The sequence below is a fragment of the Rhinopithecus bieti genome, unplaced genomic scaffold, assembly GCF_001698545.2.
Source record: "Rhinopithecus bieti isolate Rb0 unplaced genomic scaffold, ASM169854v2 scaffold_3763, whole genome shotgun sequence".
Taxonomy (NCBI): Eukaryota; Metazoa; Chordata; class Mammalia; order Primates; family Cercopithecidae; genus Rhinopithecus; species Rhinopithecus bieti.
Window position 1 is genome coordinate 132806 of NW_016804379.1, and position 26474 is coordinate 159279.

The window sequence follows — 26474 nt, forward strand, 5'->3', positions numbered from 1 at the left end:
CCTCCCTCCCTCCTTTCCTTCTTTCCCTCTTTTCTTTTCTACTTTCTTTTATTTTCCTTCCTCTTTCTTTTTTCTTTCTTTCCTTCCTTCCTTCCTTCCTTCCTTCCTTCCTTCCTTCCTTCCTTCCTTCCTTTCTTTCTTTCTTTCTTTCTTTCTTTTTCTTTCTTTCTTTCTTTCTCTCACTCTCTCTCTCTCTCTCTCTTTCTCTTTTTCAATAGAGTTTTGCTCTTTTTGCCTAGGCTGGAGTGCAATGACACTATCTCAGCTCACAGCAACCTCCACCTCCCGAGTTCAAGTGATTCTCCTGCCTCAGCCTCTCAAGCAGCTGGGATTACAGGTGCCCACCACCACACCTGGCTAATTTTGTATGTTTAGTAGAGATGGGGTTTCAACACGTTGGCCAGGCTCGTCTCAAACTCCTGACCTCAAGTGATCCACCCGCCTCTGCCTCCCAAAGTGTGGGATTACAGACATGAGCCACCACACCAGGCCTGATTTGCATTTCTTTAGTGACCAGTGTTTAACTTCTTTATATGTGCTTGTTGGCATTTTTGCATACCTTCTTTGAGAAAAATCCCTATTCAAGTACTTTGTCTATGCTGTGTTTCACTAGACAGCTTTATTGAGGTAAAATTCACATACTATACAACTCATCCATTTAAAGTATATAACAATTCAATGATATTCATATATTGACAGGATTGTGTGACCACTCCCAGAATCTAATTAATTTTAGAATATCTTCATCACTCCAACAAGAAATGTACTATCCACCAGCAGTCACTCCTAATCCCTCCCCATCCCTCAAGCGCTTGGCAACCACTAATCCACTTTCCATCTCTATAGCTTTGCCTATTCTGAAATGTTTCATATAAATGGAATAATATAATATGTGGTCTTTTGTGACTTGTTTCTTTCACTAAGTGTAATGTTTTCAAGGTTCATTCATGTTGTAATATGATCAATACTTCATTCCTTTTTATTGTCAAACAACAGGCCATTGGAGGGATACGCTACATTTTATCAGTTCATCAATGGATGGAAATTTGGGTTATTTATACCTTTTGGATATTGTGAATAGTGCTGCTATGAATATGATTGTATATGTATTTGTTTGAGTACCTGTTTTCAATTCTTCTGAGTATGTACCTAGGAGTGGGATTGCCAGGTCATAAGGTAACTCCGTGTTCAACTTTTGAGGAAACACTAATCTGTCTTCCAAAGTGGCTCCAACATTTTACATTCCCAGTGGCAATGCATGAGAGTTTCAGTTTCTCCACATCCTCTACAATGCTTGTTATTAGCCACTCTATAGTGGCTTTGTGAAGTGGTATCTAGTGGTTTTAGTTAGCATTTCCTTAATGAATGATCATTGTAAGTATCTTCTCATGAGCTTATTAGTTATTCATATGCTTTTCTTAGAGAAATGTCTACTTTGATTCTTTGTCCATTTAAATATTGGATTAATTATCCTTTATTATTGAATTATAGGAGTTGTCTATATATTCTGGATACACATCTCTTGCCACATGTATTATATGATTTCCAAATATTTTCTCCCATTCTCTGTGCGATCATTTCATTGTCTTAATAGTATTACTTGTGTTATAAACCTTTTACATTTTGATGAAGTCAAATTTATCTATTATCTTTTGTTGCTTATGCTTTTAGTGTCATTTCTAAGAAGGCTTTGCCTGACTCAAGGGCACAAAGATTTACCCCTGTTACCTTGTAAGAGTTTTATAGTTTTGACTCTCACATTCAGGTATATAATCCATTTTGAGTTTTTTGTGTGTGTGTAATGTAAGGAAGGGGACTGGCATCATTATTTTGTATGAGTTTGATGTGTTTGGATTCTCTACTTTAAGGAAAAACTAATGATCACTTTAGTACAGGTTAGATGGAGGTGCGGAGAAGAGATGAAAATTTGAAGAGGGCAGTCAAGATGATAGGATTGAGCTTTGTACTACCAGGGCCATAGTTCAGGAATGTAGATATGACTGAAGCCAGCTCAGTGAGATGCAATCTCAAGGCTTGCTGGAACTGTTGGAATAAAAACTCTCTCTTTTTTTTTTTTTAAGGATTATTATCTGTTTTGATAACTTAAGTCTCAAGCTACCAGTCTCTTTAAGTAGACAGCTTACTGGAAAATGGGTCAATAAAACGAAAAGCAAAGCCAATAGGTGGGGTGAGACACTGAGTTTGTTAACATTGTTTGAACTTTTGAAACAATACTTGAAAATCTACTCTTGAATTTTCAGTTTCAGATTTTTTTCACTTAATTACCAAGTAAGTACAGAATGGCACACACCTGTGTCTTGCTCCAAATACCCATCAACAATATACACTAGAGAAAGAATACATTTATTATAGTTTCCTGATCATTCTTTGAAGCCTTGACATGGCTGTTTCTCCCACTAGAAATGTCTTTTCTCTAATTTACTTGATTAACATTACCTTTCCTTCAAAAATCATGAAAAGGCCTCAACTCCTCTCCTAGAAGCCTTTCCTAATATAGTGAGGCAGGGTTGAAGGCCCTCCCCTCAACCCTGCCAAGATCCCCAGTGGTGTCTGTCTCATTTCATTTTAGGTTTCTGGCCCCTCAACTTTTGAGAAAGTAAAGGGCAGTGAACACATTTATTTATCTGTATATTCCTTGTGCCTAGACCAGGGCCTAGTACCTAATGAGCAATCAGTAATGTTTGTTGAATGAATGGTAAATGCAATAGAGCTCCCATACCATGAAATTTTATTAATATCTCACAGTCCTCTAAATATATAATTATTTTCTCTGTATCTAGCTTGTTCCCTCTCCCTTTGTGTTGAATTTTAAAACATTCCTACAAGAAGACACCTAAGATTAAGAGGAGCACAGCCCGATGTATTAGTTTTGGCCAGTGTGGAATGCAGCTGCCTTCTTGCTTTCTGAACAAAGTGATGGCAACCAAGTATAACAGCCCTATATTCTCTCTGCTTATCAGTAGGTTTATATATATTTAGGTTGGCTTTTTTGAGTCAGAAGGCCAATGACAAATAATCCCCTTTACCTTCAGACACATTTAGCATTCTTGAGCTTACCTTCCCACTCAACCACACCTGCCATGTTTCTGGAGTTACTGTATGGTTTAAGTCAGAGCAGTGAGCAGCTGGTGTTACTTTATTTCCTTGTGAAAACTTCTCTGTTCCAGCCAATATCCATGCAACCTCTATTCTTTTAATATTTCCAATATTAATTGAGTTTGCTTATTCTACACACGATAGATGGCTGACCTGTAAAGATTTTCAGGCAAAGGAAAGAGCACTGGAGCCAGGCAAGTAGCCTCAGTTCCTCCGTTAGCTTATTATATTTGATGTCTTCAGTCCTCAATTTCTTCTCCTGAATCATGATAAGCTTGGATGGAGGAGCACCTAGGGCCCATTGCAGTTCTCAGATCCACAGGACACTCGATGTTCCTATGGTTCTCATTGAAGTTACTTGTGATGCTGGATAGCAGCTGAGGGAATTTGGCCTTCTAACTTTTGGTAGCATGTTCTCAGGAGGTATGCACTGTTAATTGTACTGTTAATTAAAGAGAAAACATTGACATTAAAAGAGAGTTCCTTTTACTTAAGAAAAGCTGTCTTTACTTTCCCCCTTTTTGTTTTTATCTCTTTAAATCCCATGTTGTGACCATTTTATGGAACCGCCCAAATCTAAGTGGGCCCTGTAATCTGCCTTATTTCTTAAAAGAAGGCAATACGCTGCCTAGTCTCTAAGACTTTACATAGCTGGGTTGTACAGTCAGAATAGACCAAATACTATACTAAATAATCTCCAAATCTCAGTGTTTTAACACAATAAAGGTGCATTTCTTACTGATGTCATAATCTAGTGAGAAGTGGCAGGGGCAAAGTGTGGGGATGGATCGGGACATGAAGGTGTCAGAGAGACTGTTTCCACCATGTTCCAGGACCTCAAAGTCTTTCACTGGGTCTTCTTCTTCCACCAGCAGATGCAGAAAGAGAGGGGAAGGGTAAATGGTTTTGTCACCACATGACCAGAATTCAGTCACATGAAGAAAGTTTCACTGTACACCAAAGACAAAGAGGAAATTAATTTAGTAATCTCTGCTGCGTCATCTAGGTATGGCAGAAATATGCACAGGGAGATGTTTATACGATAAGGTAATGATACAGACAGACATATAGACTGAAAAGACTCATGAGACTGGAGGGCCACAAAGAGGGGCCAGGGGCTAGGTGGTGATTCTGAGCTCAGACAGGGGACTTAATGCAACCTCTCTTGTTTTATAGCCAAGGAAATTATGACCCAGGTAAGTAAAGTGGCTGCTCAAAGTCACCACAAATTAACTGCTTATCTGAAACGAGTACCCTTTGGTCAGCGTACTTCCTGGCATTCATGCAGTAGAATCATAAGTGCTAGCATTCTTTGGAGAAAAGCCTACTTGGCTCTGGTTTAAGACCAAAGTAAAATATCAACCTTAATTTTTTTTTAAATGGAACTGGTCTAAAAACCATAGAAGATTTTAAAATTCTGAAGAACTATTGAAAGTCACCAAATGTGTAAGAGCACAGAGTAGGCATTTAATTAGAGATAGCAGACAGAGAGAGAGAGAGAGAAAGAGAGAGAGAGAGAGAGAAAGAGAGATAGAGAGAGAGAGCCACTAAGAAAGAGTCAAAGATCTATTAAAGAAATATTCTTTTGATAGTACACCTGGCCTATTGGTTTTGCTGGCTATAGGGGTCTATAAGTTTTACTTCCTGTCTTGTAGTTCTAAGGAGAAGGAGTCCCTAAACAAATATTGACAAAGATAAAGGCTGCCTTTGGGCCATTTGCCCCTTTGATGGTATTCCTCTTCTAACATTCAAGTTGTACCAATGTCTCCCATCCCCCTCACCAGATAGCAATGCCTTCATTCCATTCCCTGGTCAATCTGATCACTCCATTTTCCATCCCCAAACAGACCATTATAGTTATGTGCAAAGTGCTGATTACATACATTCATTGTCTCCTTTAGAACTCACATAAATTTTAGGAGCTAAGTTTTAGTATACCAATTTTACGGATGAGAAAAAGACCAATAGATAGAGCTACCAATTATTGAATACATGCTATGTTCCAGATGCTTTATATACTCTATCACAGTTTACGCGGCAATCTTGCAAAATATTATTATATCACTTCCCTTTAAAATATGAGGTATCAATATCAGAAGGGTTAAATAATTTTGCCGAGATCATCAAGTTGGCAAGATAGAGACAGATTTTAAACTTGGGTTTATTTGATTTTAAAACCTGTGTTTTCCATGATGCCTAATAATAGCAATGATGATTTCATTATTTTTTTAAATCATTTTTACTGTTATTAAATTTTTTATTTCATAGTCTTTCCAGAGAAATTCACATTCTCTGATGGGATTCTTAGAGGTGCAATGTTTTAAACATTATGAATAAATATGGTAGTTCAATTTATCAGTTAGGGTGCTTTTAGCTGGATGTTAAAAAAAAATGAACAAAGATAAATGGTATAAAAAGCAAGTAAACAAAGCTATTTATTTTGCCTCTTAAGGAGAAATCCAGAGCTAAAGGAATTTTAAAGCTGGGTAATTCAGTGTCTCAGTGATGCTACCAAGAACCCAGTATCCATCCTTTCTGTTCTGTCATCTACAGTAATTTGCTTTATCTTCTTAGGCTGGTTGCCCTGATGGTACCAGATGGCTCTCTCATTCCAGGTATCTTAAGCAGGTGACAACATCCAGAGGCAGGAAATAAAACTGCTAGACTTGTGTTCATTTTTAGGAGTGAGAAAACCTTCCCAGAGCCTCACTGACAGACTTTCCTTGACATCACTTCAGCCAAAATTAGATCACATGCCCATGCCTCAACGAATCACTTTCCAAGGGGAATGGAGTTGCCATGTTTGACTAAACCACTTAAGGCTTTAATGTCCTTTGAAATAATTGACTTATCAATATCTGAGCAAAATTCAGGTTCTGTTAGGAAGAAGGATCAAGGCAAATTCTAGTGGGTAAGAAGCAATAGTGATGATCACATTCAGGCACCAGTACTTGGTGGGATAGGGATGGAGGTAGAAGCTTTCAAGTTCACACAGAGGTCTTGCCTTCCCATGAGCCCAGCCCCACTGTGAGTCATCTTATAGAAGTAAATACTATAAATGTTTGGGGAAGAATTTACACATTATCCCAAAGTGTTATTTTGAAATTACAAAGATTCTCAGTCGACTGACTAGAAACTATGTGACAAAAAAGCCAAATTCTGACTCATTAAGGGCCACTTATGTTATTACACTGCGAACTCATGGGTCTCAAATAACTTTACAGCCATTTAGTTCAATTCCCAGATCTTTTGTTATAATGCTTGGCTTCCTTCTACAATGTCTTTTCCTCTTGATTATGTTACCTCTGCTACACATTTTGTGGCAAGAGGCTTACTACTTGTGAGGCCTCTGAGCCCAAACTAAGCCATCATAACCCCTGTAACCTGCAAGTATATACTCAGATGGCCTGAAAAAACAGAAGAACCACAAAAGAAGTGAAATAACCAGTTCCTGCCTTAACTGATGACATTCCGCTATTGTGATTTGCTCCTGCCCCACCCTAACTGATCAATTGACCGGGTGATATTCCTTCTCCCGGACAATGAGTCTCAGGAGTTCTGCACCAAGCACCTTGTGACCCCCGCCCCTGCCCACAAGAGATAACCACCTTTAACTGTAATTTTCCACTACCTACCCCAATCCTATAAAACTGCTCCACCCCATCTCCCTTTGCTGACTCCTTTGTCGGACTTAGTCTGCCTGCACCCAGGTGATTAAAAAGCTTTATTGCTCACACAAAGCCTGTTTGGTGGTCTCTTCACACGGACACACGTAACACTACTTGCACTCTATTATCTTTGAGGGCAATTATTTTTGTTAAAAAGTTATTTCTCATTTTAAACTGAAGTTGCTGTTACTAAATAAGTATATCTTTTACATAGACACAAATGTGCTGTGTAGAAAAAGCAGGTTTTGGAGTCAGACAGAGTAAGGTTAGTATCTTGGGTTTGCCAATAACTGGTTAGAGGGTTGGGAGCCTGACAATTGGCCTTAAATCTCAAATATGCTGTTTATCAGTATGTAACCTTTGGAAAGTACTTAAGTCATCCCTTTATCCCTCCATGACCCAGTTTTTGTAGCTGCAAAATAAATCCTATAGTGGTATCTCCTTAATAAGGTTAAGTCAGTCAATACATGTAAAGTCTTAGTGCTGGAGACAAAAAGTATTTCTTATAATTACCAAAACTAACTGTGAGAATATATGAAAATGGTTTGAACTCTTTGGTACTCAAGAAAATTGATATAATCATAACATACTTTTGAGGTTCAGTATAATGATTAAGTGCACAATAAGCATTAGCTTTTGATATCATTATTATTTCACAAACTCAATTGTTGATGCAGCTAATGGGATGGGGGATAGTGGAGAATACAATTATTTCAGAGCTTTATAGTACCTATTTTCTTCCTTTCCTAGCCAGAAATTCAAATATTTACTTTTCCTCTCCCAAGATGTAAGTCATATTCACAAAGACCAGACAACACAGTGGGCAGGGAGTTCTAAATGTCTTGTGGACCTATTTTCTGCTTATCTTTGCTTAGGCTGGTACCACATTTTCAGTTCAATTTGCAATTTGAAGTCATGCAAATTGTATTTTCAGTGAATTAACCTAAGTAAAAGTTTGATGACTTCTGCCCCTAAACATGCTTTGCCTAAATCACTTATTTTTGCCCTTCAAATGATAAACTGAATTGCTTATAAAATATGGCATATGTCACATTAAATCAAAACACTGATCCATTCAGTCCAACCTTTTCTTCCTGCTGCCATCTCAAGGTATGGATTGCATAAGAATTTTATGGCATAAATTTGAAAACAAAACCAAAAACAGATCTTCATCATCTTTTATGGATTCTCCATTATGGATTAGTCTTAATGTTTCTTGAATTTCTGTTAGGGAACATCAAGGTCCCTATTTTCTCCCCCATTTTCTTAGGCTTGTGCATTTAATCACATGCCCTTGGGATCAAGCTTGTGTTTTCACTAAGGTCTTGTAGCTGCTGACCTATTTCCCAGCCTCCTCCTTAGCTGACCTAAGAGGCCTGCTCTATACAATGGCTGCCCTCAGCTTTGTGGGATCTCTTCTTTTAATCTTTGGTATATTTGAACACTAAATAACTTATTCAGATCCTGCCTGCCCAGGAAAGATGTCCGCACTTTTTTCTCTTAATACATAACTTCCTGATACCAAAGAAATCTATTTATCTAAGGAGTCAGAATTTCAGAAGCTACACTGAACTATTCTTACTTTGGGAACTAAGTGTGAAATCTGATGAACTGACTCCTACTTTTATTTTAGCTGGGCTGGGATGTCTGTATAAACAGCGTTTCTTATGACAATTTGGCAGTGCAACTTTTGGTCAGGAAAAGAATCAACAAATGCTTTTATTTCTCAGTCTCCATCCTTACCCACCCTCCCCTTTACTGACCTTTCTTTGAACCAAAACTACAGTTTTATTGGGGCTTTGTTTTGTGTCTTGGGCAAGAGTTTTGGATCAGCTGAGGTCAGATCTTATTTTATCTAAATCAGTTTGCCCTCCCCAATCGCAAGGGAAAACTTCAACAAAAATACATTTACACATAAGTCTTAGTTTTCACTGAGTTCTGTCTTGGCAAAGGAGGCCAGATTCTTATCCCTAGAGGCACTTAGCCTCTTAAACAATGTTTTATTAATTTTTTTCAAAGAACCTCTACTCAATCATAAATAAATTGGCTCTCCTGCTTCTGATTCTGACTCCAGAGGCTTGTAGACTTTTGATGTTTTCTGTAATTTTTAATCTAGACATTGTCTCCCACATATAGCAAGAGGCAATATTACAGAATAGAGAATAGAGGATTGGTGGTTAAGAAACCTGGGTTCTAGTTCTGACTGCGCCACGATGCATAACCTTGGGCAACTTTTTAAATCCTAGGCTTCTCATCTCAATAATAGAAGATTAGATAATATTTACAGTTTCTGTGGACTACGATTTTATGATTGGATTGAGAGGAACTAAGTGGAAATCCAGGACCTCAAAGTAAATCAAAAGGCTTTAGACTTATGTCAGAATTCAGAATTGTATTAATTTTTAAAAAAGATTTACTATTATTATTATTATTTAGAGATGGGATCTCACTATGTGGCTCAGTCTGGAGTGTAGTGGCTATTCAACAGATGTGATCATAGCTCACTGCAATTTTCAACTCTCAGCCTCAAGTGATCCTCCCATCTCAGCCTCCCAAGTCAGGTGCACCACCAAGCCCAGCTGGAGCACACAATTATCTGCATAGTTAATTAAGACAGAGGTACTCCTTGAGTTCCCAGATTAGGGTAATGTGAGGAGCAATAGAGAAATTTTGGCATGTCAGAGCTGGAAGGGCTAATAGAGGCTGTCATATCTACCCCATTTCTTTAATAGATGAGGAAACCGAGGCATGAAGAGGAGCAGAGGCTTTCCTAGTTTCTCTTCATCGCTTTCACTTCATACTACTTTGCCTCTTTATACTACTATTCAGAGGTATTCTTTACAATAAATGTTGTTATTATTGTGTTTTGAATAATTCTAGTTTTGGAAAACTCTGTTAAAGGCAAACCTGTTAGGCCACTCTCTCTTCCACATTAAGACTGTAACCATAAGCCAAGGGGCAGTGTGTTGGTTGACACATTGTACATACATCCTGGTAGTTTAAACACATAAGAGAGGAATTTAAAGCACCACCTATGTGAGGCCATGTGAATTTCCTCTTTCATCCCTTTTTTTTTTTGGTTCCACATATACCGATTATCCAGTATATTCAAGCCTGAAAAATACTTTCTTGTCACAATTTTCCTAAGACTACCTTTATCTAAGATATCTGGGTAGCTGAAGTCCAAGTTTATTTTGGAAAATTGAATAATCAGGATTACTAGCTGTGGGAAGTTTACATACTACATTAAAGAGGATAGATTTGGTTTTGCATACATCTCCTCTCACCCCCAAACTTTATGTGTTTCCAATATTCCTCAGACAATGAGAACAACACATTCCATTTTAGCAGGAGTCATATTTGAGTTCAGAGTTTGCCAGCAAATATTTTCTACCCTTCATGATCTTATCTTGTTTATTCCACATTGAGAAGATGAAAAGGATCAAATAAATGAGTTTTTTCAGACAATTAGTATCTTTATTTTAAAAAGCACAACCCTAGTTTTAAATTGATAATATTTGGCAAGATATTTGATTATATATATTTAACTTGAGTAGTTTATAGATGCTTTCACATCATTTGAATGATCAAGCTTCATTATGAACATCGATTATTGTACAGTTCCTGATAATACAGTGATTATCCTAGGGGCTACTGAAATGCATGGGGCCATCCAGATGACCCCAGCAAGTACACATTTGTATTTTGGTGGCAGTGGTGGTATAAATGATAGGTCACCTATGAGGTCCCATCATGAATAGTGTGATAATTTTTGGTAGCCTCTCATGCACCTGAGAACATCCTGCTTTGGGCTTTAAACCAGATAAGCAAATTTGTTATAACTGTGGGAAGAAAGAGAGAGATAAGAATCTGAGAGAGGCTTGCTGAACTTTGGTGCTTGGAATTTTACTGCTCAAAGATCTCTGCTATTTAGCAATCACTAGCTTCTAGGAGGAATTTTCTCTAGGGTTTACAACCATATATTAGTTTCCTAATTGGAATTTTGGATCAGTTTGTTTACATTCTTCTAAATAAAAACTTGAGTCATTCTTGGAACTAGACAAGTTATAAATTATGAATGATTGGGTAAATAATTAAGTAAACAGAATTTAGATATATACAGTAGATTCTCTTACAGTTCATTCTATTTCTAAGAGACAGCATAGTATGCTTGTTAAGGAGAACAAGCTTTGGAGCCAAAGCAACCTAGGTTTGAATCCAAGTTTGAATCCGTAAACTTAGGTTTAACTCCTATTTTCTTCATCTATAAAATGCATATGATAATAATACCTACCTCTTATTTTTTTGTGAATGTTAAATGTGGTAATGCATGTAAAACCCTTAGTACAGGGCACATGGTACTGGCACATGGCAAACGATCAATAAATATTAAACTGTATTTTAAGGCACACCTTCCTCTTTATCTTCCAAATGTCTCTAATCTTTTTGTCAGTCAGGATTGGCTGACTGCTATAATGAACACCATTTAAATTTCAGGGGCTTAGCATATAACAGAAGTTTAGTTCTAACCTATCTAAAGTCTAGTCAGTAGTGAGTAGGGTATAAGTTCTGTGTTCCACACGATGATTCAGAGACCCACGCTCCTCCCAGCATGGTTCTCCATAACTGCCTTGGGGAGGAAGCAGCAAATGATGGCCCATGGGCCAGATTGGCCTGTTGCATGTTTTTTTTTTACAGCCCATCAGCCAAAAGTGTTTATCTGTTTAGATGACTGTTTTAAATGGTTATAAAATAACACATAATATCCTTGATCTTGCTTCTTAGTCTACAAAGTCTAAAATATTTACCATCTTGCCCTTAAGAAAACGTTTGCCAAGTCCTTTCCTAGGGCCCTACAGCAGAATTGTCTGCTAGGTTCTTGGCTTTGGGCCATCAAATGTAGGAAGGGAAGAAGTGAAGGATCATATGGGAGATTTTTGTAGGTCCATTCTGGAAATGGCATGCATTATTCTCACCACATTGCTTTGGCCAGAAAGCAGCCAAATGGCCATACCTAACTGCTAGGAAGGCAAGAAGATGTGATCTAATGTATGCTCAGGAGAAAATATAGTGGATTTTAGTGATGACAAGGCAGTACTACCATACCATTGTAAAAATAAACAGAAACTTAGCAATTCTTCCATTTATCTCTAATCAGCAACCTGTTGCAAACCTAAAATTTATAATTTCCTTGTATCTGTATTTTGCCTTAACCAACCACTGTCTCCTTATTCACTATAGATGACTATAAATTAGTAATTTATATGTGTTTCACTCATTAATTCAATACGTATCTACTGAGAAACTATCATGCACTCTATTATGCTTTTATCTATTTTTTTTTCAGGCCATCCAATATAAGGATGTCAATTTACTCTTGATTTCAAAGTGTCTGTATCTACTTACCTCTCTCTCTGCTCCTTTCCACTATCTTAGAGGATGAAGAATCTCCCCCATTTTCTTAGGCTTGTGCTTTTAATCACATGCCCTTTTATCTCTGTTAGACCTAGTCCTATCAATTACTCATTTTCTTTTCTTCATGTTCCACTCTGAATGACTCTACTTAAAATTATGACTTAGTATACTCCATTCTAGGAAACCAAACTCTTCTCCTGATCCTACTTCCCCTTACAAAAAAATCCTGTCTTTCTTTTTCCTTTCTCACCATATTTTTTCAGAAAAGCTGCTTTGTGTATTTTACCACATATTAATATTTTAATCTCCAGTAATCTAGTTACCCCTTTCCCCTCCTGAACATTGTTCTTTTTAAATTTTATTTTATTTTAAGTTCAGGGGTATATGTGCAGGACATGCAGGTTTGTTACATAGGTAAATGTGTGCCATGGTGGTTTGCTGCACCTATCAACCCATCACTTATGTATTAAAAGCCCAGCATCCATTAGCTATTTTTCCTGATGCTCTCCCTCCCACTGAATCCCCTTCCTCGACAGGCCCCAGCATGTATTGTTCCCTCTCTGTGTCCATGTGTTCTCAATCCCATTGTTCAGTTCCCACTTAAGTATGAGAACATGTGGTGTTTGGGTGTCTGTTAGTTTGCTGATGGTAATGACTTCCAGCTCCATTCATGTCCCTGCAAGGACATTACCTCATTCCTTTTTATGGCTGCATAATATTCCTATAATATGCCTATGCCCTGAATGGTATTGCTTCGATTTTCTTCTAGGGTTTTCTTTATCCAGTCTATCATTGATGGGCATTGGGTTGATTCCATGTCTTTGCTATTGTGAATAGTACTGCAATGAACATACATGTGCATGTGTCTTTACAATAGAATGATTTATATTCCTTTGGGTATATACCTAGTAATGGGATTGCTGCGTCAAATGGTATTTCTGCTTCCAGATCTTTGAGGAATTACCACATTGTCTTTCACAATGGTTGAACTAATTTACATTTCCACAAACAGTGTAAAAGCATTCCTATCTCTCCACATTTTCACCAGCATCTGTTTTTCTTGACTTTTTAACAAGCACCGTCTGACTAGAGTGGGATGGTAACTCATTGTGGTTTTGATTTGCATTTCTCTAATGGTCAATGATGTTGAGGTTTTTGAAATATGTTTTTTGGCCACATAAATGTTTTCTTTTGAGAAATGTCTGTTCATGTCCTTTGCCTACTTTTTAATAGGGTTGTTTCTTTTTTTTTTTTTTTTTTTTTTTTTTTTGGAAATTTGTTTAATTTCCTTGTAGACTCTGGATATTAGACCTTTTTCAGATAGATAGATTGCAAAATTTTTCTTCCATTCTGTAGCTTGCCTGTACACTAGATGATAGTTTCTTTTGCTGTGCAGAAGCTCTTTAGTTTACTTAGATCCCATTTGTCAATTGTTGCTTTTGTTGCAATTACTTTTGACATTTTTGTCAAGAAATCTTTGCCTGTGCCTAAGCTCCGAATGGTATTGCCTAGATTTTCTTCTAGGGTTTTTATACTTTTGGATTTTACACTGAAGTCTTTAACCCATCTTGAGTTAATTTTTGTATAAGGTGTAAGGGAGGGGTCCAGTTTCAATTTTCTGCATGTGGCTAGAACATGGTTTTTTTAAACATTTTTTTTCTTCTTTTCTTATGTTAAAAAAAAAAAAACAAAAAACAGGATACATGTGCAGAACATGCAGGTTTGTTACATAGGTATACATGTACCATGGTGGTTTGCTGTACCTATTGACCTGTCCTCTAAGTTCCCTCCCCTTGTACCCCACTCACCAACAGGCCCTTGTGTGTGTTGTTCCCCTCTCCGTGTCCATGTGTTCTCATGGTTCAAATCCCATGTATGAGTGAGAACATGTGGTGTTTGGTTTTCTGTTCCTTTCTTAGTTTGCCTAGGATGATGGCTTCCTGCTTCATCCATGTCCCTGCAAAGGACATGACCTCATTCCTTTGTATGGCTGCATAGTATTCCAGAACATGGTTTTTCTTTAACGGTAATCCTTGACTTAATAATTACTAAAGCAAGTTACTTTTTCTTATTGTTTATTCCTTCTGATCTCTACCTTCAATTTTTTAAAATTAATATAATAAAATAAACCAAATAAATTCGAAGTATCTTTGTAATATATCCCAATTTCTGGTGGTATAAGTGTTCAACTTTGTTCATCTTTAAGATTATTTTGGCTATTGTTGAATCTTCACATAGATTTTAAAATTAGCTTGTCAATTTACACACACATACACACAAACTGCTTGAGATTTTTATTTTTATTGAGATTGTACTAAATATGCAGATTAGTTTAGAAAAAATACACATCTTTACAATACTAAATTTTCTAATCTATGACTATGGTATATCTTTTTTTTTTTTTTTTTTTTTTTTGAGACGGAGTCTCGCTCTGTCGCCCAGGCTGGAGTGCAGTGGCGCAATCTCAGCTCACTGCAACCTCTGCCTCCCGGGTTCAAGCGATCGATTCTCCTGCCTCAGCCTCCCGAGTAGCTGGGACTATGTTTTTCTTTATGTAAATTTTCTGTCATTGATCTTAGCAATATAGACTTATTTCTAGGTAATTGCTGTTTCACTGTTATTTTGTAAATCTTTGGTTTCTAATTTTTTGTTGTTGATATAAAGAAATTAAATGTATGTTTATATATTGATCTTATATCCAATAGACTTTATACATTAATATTTAATTCTAACCTTTTATCTGAGATTCTTTTGGATTTTCTATGCACATGATCATAACATCTTTGAAAAACAAGAGTTTTCTTTCTTTCTTTTTTTCTTTCTTTCTTTGTCTTTTTTCTTGTCTTATTGTACTAATGAAGGCATTCAACACAATGTTGAAATGGTGATGATAAGCTCTTTGAAGTTTTTTTTAAATCACGAATGGTGTTGAATTTTGTTAAGTAACATTTCTGTATCTATTGTGATAATTATAATATTTTCTCCCTTTTCTCTATTATTATTGGGAAACAAATTGGTTGATTTATATTATTATTTATGCTAAAATCATGATTAATAAATTATTTTATCTATATGAATATACTAAACTATATATCTAATTATATAATATATTATTTATATTAAGATAATAAATATAAAATATACATTAGTATTTTATGATACTTCTGCTGTATTATACTTTTATATATATATAAATAAGTATATATAATTTCATATTAGCCCAGCTCCATTAGCTGTTTTTCCGATTCTCTCCTCCTGCTGGAATCCCCTCCATCGACAGGCCCACAGCGTGTATTGTTCCCTCTCTGCTGTCCATGTCGGTTCTCGCAATCCAATTGTTCATTTTCCACTTAAGTGTGAGAACATGTGTATGCTTTGAGCTTTCTGTTCCTCTGTTTCAATCGTGTTAATGTATTATTATATATTTACTATATATATATATATAGTACATATTATATAAAAATTAAAACCCAATTTGGTTCCAGGATGTAAACTAAGTTGGATATAAAAATCTTATTCTTTATACTAATATTTAAGTATTTTATTTAAAGCTTTTGTATCTAAATTTGTAATTGACTGATATGTTTCTTTTCTTGCAATATCTTTGCCAGGTTATAGTATCAATATCATACTGGGAATATAAAAAATTGGGACATGGTCACTCTTTTCCTATTTTCCTGAAGAGTTTATGTAACATTAGTATTATTTCTTTTTTTAATTAATAAATTTTATTCTTAGAGTACTTTCATGTTTACAGCAAACCTGAGTGGAAAGTACAAACAGAGCTCATGTGCCTCACATGCACAACCTTCCCCACTATTGAAATCTCACCCTAGAATGGTATATTTGCTGTAACTGATGAACCTACATTGACACATCATTCTCACCCAAAGTCTATGGTTCACTTTTGATGTTGTACATTCTATGGGCTTTGACAAATGTATAATGACATGTATCTGCCATTGTAGTATCATACAGAATAGTTTCACTGTCCTAAAAACCTCTGTGCTTTGTCTATTCATTCCTTTCTTCCTCCTAACCCCTGGCAACCACTATCTTTTAATTGTTTTTACAATTTCCTCAAGATTATATGGCTAGAAAATAGCAAAGCTAAGTTTCAAACCCAAGCCAGAACACAAAGGTTTACCCACAAAATTGTGCACTGATTTACCCCCCTAAAATGCTGATTTCTGACAGTAGCACCCTCTTCGCAGCCCTCACTACCCTCACCAACCATTCCCTAGATTTGAACACTGAATACTGTGTTATCACTAATACAAAGCTATTTCTGGAATACAGGAGCCCTCAATAAATGCTTATCAAATTAAAAAAAAAAAAACAAGAAAATAAATGTTTTACTATGTCTGAATTTAGCTGACTTATTTCTGAACCATTCAATATCCCAGGGGCACTCTGAAATTAGAATGGGTTAGATAACATAAAATTAAGAAACATAATTCAAATTCTCCTTAAGGTCTAGGTGTAAATTAGACTCTTGGAGACAGAACCTACACTATTTTAGGCCTCTTGTGTAGGAAGTTTTACGTGAATTCTTTGAAACTGCTGATTAAACATACTTATGCATATTCTACAGGTACAAGAAAGAGTCAAGTGTGCTAAGCATAGTGGTCTTCCTTGGCTGAAAGGATAACATGGACAAAAGCCTCTCTATGTAAGTCCACTGTGGCCTGAAAAAGTTAAGAGTCTTCCTAAGGAGCTTGATTTGCAATGGGAATGCCAAGTAGCCCCAAGAAGCTACTGACTCTCAGGGCAGCACTTCTTTCTTCCCAGCACAGTATTTTGTATTGTGGACCATCTCTCAGGTTTTGTCCATAGTGAGTGGGAATTCTCGTCACTGGAGAACATGTACATGACATACATGATGTGCATCTGTGATACAGCAGGGGTGCTTTGTTCTTGAGTAGCCTTTTGTAGGCAACTTCATCCTGCATCCTGGGAACATGTTCTTTGACTTCAGTTGCAAAGCAGGGGAAAGGGATGAAAGTGGGAGTGGTGGCTGGATGAGAGTCCCTGTCTTCATAGGACAATCCTTCCATATTCAATTCCTTCCAGCTCCAGCCTCCTTACAGTATTACTCCTCTCAACCAAAAAGGCAGGAGATGGATGGTACAAGTGGGAGTTTCTACCTCACTGGGTGTGAATGTGAATGTGCTTTATATACTGGGAGTTTCTATGCAAATATAAAACATTATTATATTATATATTACACTCTGTTTTGAGGGGCAAATGTTGACTTGCAAAGAAATACCCATGGCTGCCTAGAACAAAGCCTGTGACAAAATTAACCATGTAAGTTGGCCCTGATAATTTAACAAGAATTAAGATAATTTGGAAATTTAGACTGAGCCTAAAGGACATAAGAATAAAAATAGGTTTAGGAGATTAGGAGGAGTGCATTTTGGTTTTCCTCTGTTGGAAAGAGTTAACTCACTGTGACACCTACAATTGCACAAAAGGCTGTATTTTTCAAAGCTCTTTAACATATCACCTTTCATGTAATTTGATCCTCAGAGTAACTGTATGAAGAGGATAGCATTATAACCCTTTTGTACAAAGGAGGAAATAGTTATCCAGGCATTTGTTCATTTCTATTACTTATTGTCTATGGGAAGACAGGGTGGGACTAGAAAATAAAACTTGCCCTTCTGCTTCCAGATCTTTAATCTTTCTACTACAGTGTAGACTGTAATATAATGTTATTATTAAACCAGTTTTCTTCCTATGTCACACCTTAGACAAAAGCAGAAGGGTGGCAGTAACGTTTGTGTAGGCTTGAAGAGCTTTTGTCATTGACTCAGAGTTACTGTGCAGAGGGAGATATGTAGATCAATCCCTGGCATATGTTTAATCAAGAAATTGTAATCACAGGTGCATTCCAATGTTCCCCCTAATTCAGCCTTGCCCTTCTTCTCCTACAGTGGTGGAGCAGATTTTGTCAACAAGTGTGTTTTGGGCACTGTGCTGGGCACCATAGGGAATAAAGTTGTAGTTTATTGCAAGATCCTTGCTCCCAGGAGCCTGAAATCTAGACTAAATAAATTCACACACACACAAATCTATAGTACCAGCTCTGTTTGAAATTCATTTAAGAGAAAAGAGAGACCAGTGAGGGCAAGACTAGCTTCAGGAAGCTGCAGGAAGAAGGCATCCTTTACAGCTAGTCAGACATAGGTAAGGAACTAAATATACTGAAGGGTGAAGGCACATATTTCCAAGGGAAAACCTGAGCCAAAGCTTAGAGGCAGGAACAACCAGGGTATGTGTGTGAGACAATGAGGAAGCCATCTTGCCTAGGGCAGGAGGGTAAACCACAGTTACCTATTAGGAGGAGAAACTGTCAGCCAGGCCCAACCAGTGGCAGAAGCAATAAGAGAGAGCTTTGATGATGCTGTGGTAGGTAGGGACTCTACCCCGCCCCAGATGTATCTGTATTGTTGACCAGAATGATCCTCAGAGGGATGTACTCAGGGTGGATGTAATTTTTTTTCCAGGAGTGTGAGAAGGAGGAAGTGTAGGGAAGTAGGAGAGAGGAGAAGAAATGCACTGGGGTGGGGAGGTTGTAGGTTTCTACTAGCTCACATTGTCCCACAGGAAAAGGCTTTCCACGACGCATATCTCCTTCCTCGTCTTTGCAGGCTGATTCCTGCCAATGATCTTCCTTTGGGAGATTTCCCATTTTCTCTTCCCGTTCCTGCTTGGTACATACTTTTTCTTCTTATGGCAAATTTTGTATTTTTAGCCCAGGCAGTTGCTGTGGAAACCACTAGAGCTGAACATTTTGTTTCCTAAGAACAAATGCATGCTTAAATATTCAAGCAATTTTCTGTTGTTCAAGGAACTCAGATTTCTAGCGTATTGTTCAGACCACGTGAGAGAAATTGAAGTTTTTCTTCATTACTTTTAAGGGTTCCCACAGTAGTCACACTTTTCTAGGGTTGAGAGGAGGTCAGGTTTGATGTTTACATCAAACATGGTAATCCCTTTCAAAAATAAGCATAAGGAATAATTTTATAATGTTTCCCTTCTTCTTCCAACTTTTTAAAAAGATCTTAACAATGAGTCCTCTAGACAATGAAGATGGGAGTTCATTTTTTCCCTCTTTGGGAGGGGGAGATGCATTAAGAGGCATGCTTCTTCAGCCTTTCCGTAAAGAGGTGTCATCTCTTTCAAGTCTAACTTACCTAAAACAACATTCGCATTGAAAATAGCTTTTGCTCAGTATTTCAACCTGTCGCTACTTTGGAGAAATTGTAGAAATTGCATTTGCTGTATCTGAGTAGTCTTTTTCCCCCAAGAATATTTCATATACACATTACAGCCTATGAATTGCAAGCATGTCCCTACTTTGGTATCTGAGGTTCTGAAGCCTACCCCAGCCTCCAGATTTCTTTCAAGTACATTGGAGAATAAGAATGGATTTCCCACACATCTAGATAAAGAGTTCTTAACCTTGGGTTCACAAACTTGGATGGAAAAAAGCCTACACCATTATTTTTGCTAATTTCTAACTCAGATTTATAATTTCTTTCACTTATGAATGTAGGCAACAAATCAAAAGTCTAATGATGACTTTGTCACCACGGGAACTTATTATAGTTGCTGAAGAGTTATATCAAAATTTTGTGCTCTCTTCACACTCCTTTGAAATTAGCCATTAGATATGCTGCAGTTATGTGCAGTCCAATCTTGTTTCTTGAGTTAATAAAGAATATATATATATATTCCTATGGAAATTTGATGTATAGTATTTTGAGAGCTATATTTAAATATAATTGCTATTCTTTGTAATAAATTATATTTTATTTTATGCATTTAAAAATGTTATTTTGAGAAGGGGGTCTGTAGATTTTCCAGACTGCCAAAGGGGTCCATGGCACACAAATATTTAACAACTCTAGTGTTACCATCTCAACAAGCTATCACCATCTGTTCGCCATTACTTCTGACATTTTCTGCACTCTGTTTATTACCTTTGAAAGCCACATGTAAAATTTATAATGTAAAAACAATTCTGTGGAAGGAAGTGGTATCAGTTACGGTAGTGTCAGGACTGGGAAACCATTCTGGACATTTTAACCAGGAAAAGATGTAATATAAGGAGTTATAAACTGGAGCTGAGGGATCAAAGGTCAAGGAATACTACCACTGACATTCTAGAAATCAGGAAGTTTAAGGAACTTTAGGAAGCTTTCACTAACATTCTTAGCTGCTACAACACCAAGAGGTATGACTGGTGGCAGAAGGATACTTGAAAGCTTCTGGACAGTGTCACATCTACAGTGTATGCAAGCCCACACAATGCATACAACTGCCTGTTGCTGCTGCAGAAAACTTAATAGTTTCTATTTTTTCTCTGTTCTCCAGTTCTTGCAGTTGCTTTACGTTGTTGAAACGTAACTCGGGCTGGGATTCTGAGAAATGTAGATTTCAGGCTTCCAGCCTCTGGAACACAGAGGCAGCATAAGGTAGGAAGCAGAGAGCATGCAAAGAGGAGTGCTGAGCCAACAGCATACCCAGCACACAAGCCTGATGCAGCGGTGGTGTCATGGAGAATATCAGGTTTGGATGTTGGGATATCTGAGTCCTAATAACCTTGCCTGTGTGCCTTTGGGTAACTCACACTTGTCTTTTCTGAGACACAGCTTCTACGTTTACAAAAGTTTAACTTTTAAACTAGACTAACATTTTGACTCAAGTCCCTTTTAGCTCTGAATTCAGATGGTTCTGGGAATGTAGTTCCTTGGAATTCATTCCCTTGAAATAAAATTTACTTTTCCATTCACAAACACTGATGAATGGGTGGGTCTAGGAAAAATAGAGCTTGTCGGGCAATGGGCTAAGGAATTTTGAAATAATTATTTAGATTTCTTTTGCTCTGAAGAGAGGATACCTGTCCTTCCCAGTACCACATAATTATAGGTTGACATCTTTCTCTACAGTGTTGCTTGGGCAGCCTATGTAGAAAGCAGTAAGACTAATTCCACAAGCCACACAGGAGGGTTTGATTGCTTTATCTGAGAGTTTCATCACTTGCATGTATTTACATGAAGTGTTTGAAGATAATTTCTTACTAACACAGAGGCATCTCTGTGTGATATATTCAACCACTTTGAAGAATCTCCCTCTAATCTGGCTCATATTCACCTTCACCGTTTCCTCCACTCACTCCACTTCCCCATCAATTTGCCAAGTGAGGAAAAAAACAGACTAAGAATACAAATATTTCAAATACCTACAATAGGTCAAAGCAATACAGATTGGATCTAGAGGCATTTTGTTGCTGTTCCATCACGTTCATATTAGCTCCCCAGAGGGACTCTGGCTCAAGCCTTCCAGGGAAAGTTCTCTTCTCTCCGGCAGGCAGGTGCATCCTGGAGGGCAGGAGCACTTTGGTCAGAAGGCTGATCTCCTTAACCAAAAAGCCTCATGGGTGCCATGCTGTCACCCATCAAGTGAAAGCTTGAGGAAAGAGGCTTCAAATGGCCAACATTGATTCTCTGAGTTTATTCTCTTGAAAGTGAAAGGATTATGTGCAGCTGGGAGATCTAGTTTAGCAGGAATTTCCTTTCAATAAGGAAAGGACTTCACATTTGATTTTATACATTACAAGGGCAGGTCTTGGTTTACAGAACATATCAACAATTCTATTCCTGTCCTGAGAGTGGGGAGGCCTTTGGGCAGAGGTGGGGCAAAGTCAGAAGGCCAGGCTTCCTGGAATTCTTGGCTCTGTAGGGAGGCGATAAGCTGGTTGTATAGTCAAGTGGGTTGCAATTTTGAAGATCTCTGCTTTATATTGCCTACTTTCTGCCCTGAAGTGACAAAGAGAAAATCAATTGAATTCACTTTTTGAAAGCAACTGTGGATCGCATATATGTAAGGACCCACGCTGAAGTTATTGCGGATTCAGAGATGAAAAATGCCTCATTTCTGTCTTCAAGATTTTATAAGCTGATTGGAATGAATTACTCATCCAAACAAATTTGATATGACTCTGTGACGACTGCTAAAAACCATATTTTATGAGAGAAAGAATTATTTCTGTCTCTGTGAATCTCAGGAGTCATCTAAGAAAATATGAGAGTTGTGTGGGCCTCGAAGGAAGCAGAGGAGTTTAATAAATAAATGATGGGAAGATTAGTAAGGGAGAGTTTGCATTAGTAATGCAAAAGCCCAAATTTGTACTGAGGCCTAAAGTAGAAGGGTGAAGGACATTATTTGAGAAATAAGGAGTGGCCATAAGTTCAGTGTTAATGAATCAATACTACATATTAAATAAGGTGTCTTTAAAGAGAAACACACATAAAACAAGCTTATGTATTCACTGGTTAACAAAAATGTTATGACCATTTGCTCACAGGAACTTAACCTTGTATTTCTTCTAGGAACAATGGGTCAGTATTTGCTAATTCATTGCCTGCAGTAACTTTACAGAACGCAACTACCATGAATAACGAGAATCAATTGTACTTGTCATCTCTGGGCTAGTCAATAATCCAAATAATAGATACACTTAATTACTAAGTACTACTTGGCAGGCATTGTGGTAGTTGTAAGAGATACAGTGATGAAAGAGAGAGACACAGCCCCTTTTCTCAAGTTTATAGATCATAGTGAATTTAGATGCTAATGTGCTCATTGCGAAAGTGACGGGTATGATGAAAAGGGAATTATGGCATACTGTGGGAAGATATGCAGAAGGACCTAATCTTCAGGTAGGCGCTATTACTCTCCTATGCATGGGGGACTTGGAGACACACAATTCCTAAGTAATAGGAATAGGGAATAGGAATAGGGATAAGTTTCCCTTATCCCACTTTGCACAACTGCCTCTGGGGGTGGAAAATGTTGGGAGGTTAGAAGGCAGAAGTGATGAGTAATCTCACTATAAAAGGAATCTTGATTTTATTGGGATTCACTTTAAATACTATGGTGCACAAATGCAAAGTGTCAGGAACTACTGCAAATGAAGACAGAAACGATGAACCTGCAGTGCTTCAATTTCAATGGTTGTCAGTGAGATACAAGTCAGTTTTCTAAGCATTTCATTATGCACAACTTTTCAAGATAAATCTGCTACATAAGGCAAGGTAATTCTCATGCAAATGAATTCAAGTTTCTAAAATAGGGAATTTCATAGAGAAATCTTTTTTCCTTCTTTCTTTTTTCTCCCTTCTACAGCTCTGCTGCTTTTCTCTTGCGACCATGGTTTCTTAACTGAGCTGTATTCAATTTTATAATTACGTTTAGTATTGATATTTTCTGGTTCCTGAGAGTAAGAGAATCAAGGAGAGAAAAGCAAGTAGTACATGGTTTCCTCTTACTTTGCTCTCACTTTCTAGAGATTTAATTTGTTCTTGGTAATGGGTAACGACTCCCAAGAGGCCTTGATGACACATGCACTACAAATGGAAAAGTCTCTAGGGGAGCCCCTGTTTTCCTTGTTTATGTGAATACAACAGCATCCCTCTGTCCTTGGGTTTAAAGGAAGAAGCACTTGCCAATGACAAGGTACAGGCACAAGAGAAGGCAGGAAATGAAGAGTTCTCCCTAGGGGAGAAGGCGCGGGTTGGGGGGTAAATAGGCGAGGCATTTGTTGGGTGGAGACCTTAATGAACAGCATGACAAAGAAGCCCTATTTCCACACGAAGGACGACCACTTCAGGATCCTTCAAGAGGGCACAGATTCCATTCACCTCATCTGGTGGCGCATGTCCCAGTTCTGCTTTTTGTGTTTTGGAAACCTTTGTTGTTTCAACCGTGGTCATGTAGAACCACCTATTGTATGTACAGTATTGTTCTACTTCCCTATACTCCTTCACAGTACAATAGTTCCTGAGGTGGGTGGAAATGATTACCGGTAGGTTTCTGATGGGAAGCAAACCCTTGAGAGAGAAAATGTTTGTACAGGGCTCTCTAGCCAGTGAGTAACACAGCTGTGATTTAAGGTAACCATTACAGGCAACAGAGCAAACAGAAAGATATAGACAAGAAAATGTCATTCTCTGGAAGACCAGCTTGCCAACTGAACATGTGCTGAGAGCTCCATCACTTGCTTTTAAAATCAGCTGACTTAAACAAATGTCTGAAAATCTTATACTCTACCAATGTCTATTTAAACATGGCTGATTAAATCCAAAAGAAGGGCAGATCAAACAAAAATAATGTTTGGACTTCAATTGCCAGATCGAGCCATTTGATTAAAATATGCCTATGCCTTGAATAGAGATTCTATATAAAAATATAGCTGAGCTTAGCTTTCTTGTTTAAAATAGGACACTTGTAAAAATGGAACACATGTGGGAGATTCTTCACAAATGGCCATTATTGTTCAAATTGGAAGAGGTGGATACGTGTAGTGTTGCCAGATAAAATGCAGGATGCTTAGTTAAATTTGAATTTCAGATAAACAATGAATGATGTTTTAGTATAAGGATGTGCCAAATACTGCATGGACCATGCTTATTCATTGCTTATCTGAAACCCTAATATGACTGAGTGTCCTGTATTTCTACGTGCTAAATCTGACAAGTTTAGTCATGTGCTTTAAAATCAACATCTGGTTCTGGATATCAGAAGTGCAAATAATATCATAAATGCAATGCCTTTCCAAAGCATTTTCTAGTCCCTACTGCAAAGTTGATACATCTTGAAAATGCATATACCCTGAAAATGGAAATCCAATCAAAGGAACTTCCTCATGCTCCAAACACAGAAAATTTGGATAAACTATGCCAATAAAAGTTACATATGCTGCTAAGCTCAACAAAAAAGGAACTCCATAGGTAGTAGAAATAAAGACATTCTCAAAGTCAAAAATGGTGATAGCCTAAAGCCACAGTGGTTCACGGGACAACAGGTCCTTGATATACATTTTAATGTATGAATATTGGGTTTTTCATGCCCACAGAGGACAGGTTATGAGATCTAAAGCCATTTGAGATGAGTAACTATAATGGAGTCTCTTACATATTGCTGCAATTCTTGAAAGCAGATTCTATCTGTGGAAAAATGATTTTAAAAACCTCCACCTATTAATGACCCAAGGAACTAGCTATCCACAACACCCGTAAGAATTCAGAATCTTGAAATTACATAATGATTGTGTGTAGAGTCTAAATATACCCCACCCATGAGGTGTAGGAACCCCAGATTTAGAAAGCAGCATAAAACTGTACTAGCTTTGGTCAAACGCTGAGGCCCTGGCAGAGGCAAATATGAAAATACTGTGTAAGTGCACTTCCATCAATCAGTGCAACAGAATTCCCAATGAAACCCACCTGCAGTAAAGATGAACTTTTAAAAGTTACAAGAGACAACACAAGAAAATTCTGAGGAAAATCAACAACAACGTGAAAAAGAAAATGACCACTTCAGTAAAAAAAAATGAGAAAATGAATATATTTAAAATATTCATGTTAGAACATTAAAAAAGGCATAGAAATCAGAAGACAAGAACAAAAATAGTATAAGAAAAGAAAAAGCAGAGAAATGGCATTTCTAGAAATGAAAAAATACGTAGTTCAATTAAAATAGCAAATTATGAGTTAAACTAAAGCACATGCAGCTGAAGAAAGTTTAGTAGAAGGTAGAGCTGAACAAAACATCTATAATGCAGGAAAGAGTGACAGAAATGGGGTGTTTTATAAAGAGATTAAAATATATGAAAGTTAGAATAAGAAGATCTAATACATATCTGTTAGAAAAAATGAGAAGACACAATATTCAAAAGATACTGGCTTAGAATTTTCAGAACTCCAGAAAGATGTAAGTCATCATATTAAAATTATGCAAGTAATCCCAATCAGAATTAATTTCATAGTGAAAATGCAGGAAAAAAAAGATCAGAAAAAATAAATTGTACAGGTTCCAAGAAAAAAGACAGATTACCCACAAAAATAACTGCTAAGACTAATAGCATACTTTAGCAACAATAGAAGCCAGAATGAAATGAAATATTTGCAAAATGTTCAGCTGAAGTGTCATTGAAAGGTATGATGGGCCAGGCGCGGTGGCTCAAGCCTGTAATCCCAGCACTTTGGGAGGCCGAGATGGGTGGATCACAAGGTCAGGAGATCGAGACCATCCTGGCTAACACGGTGAAACCCTGTATCTACTAAAAAATACAAAAAACTAGCCGGGCGAGGTGGCGGGCGCCTGTAGCCCCAGCTACTTGGGAGGCTGAGGCAGGAGAATGGCGTAAACCCGCAAGGCGGAGCTTGCAGTGAGCTGAGATCTGGTCACTGCACTCCAGTC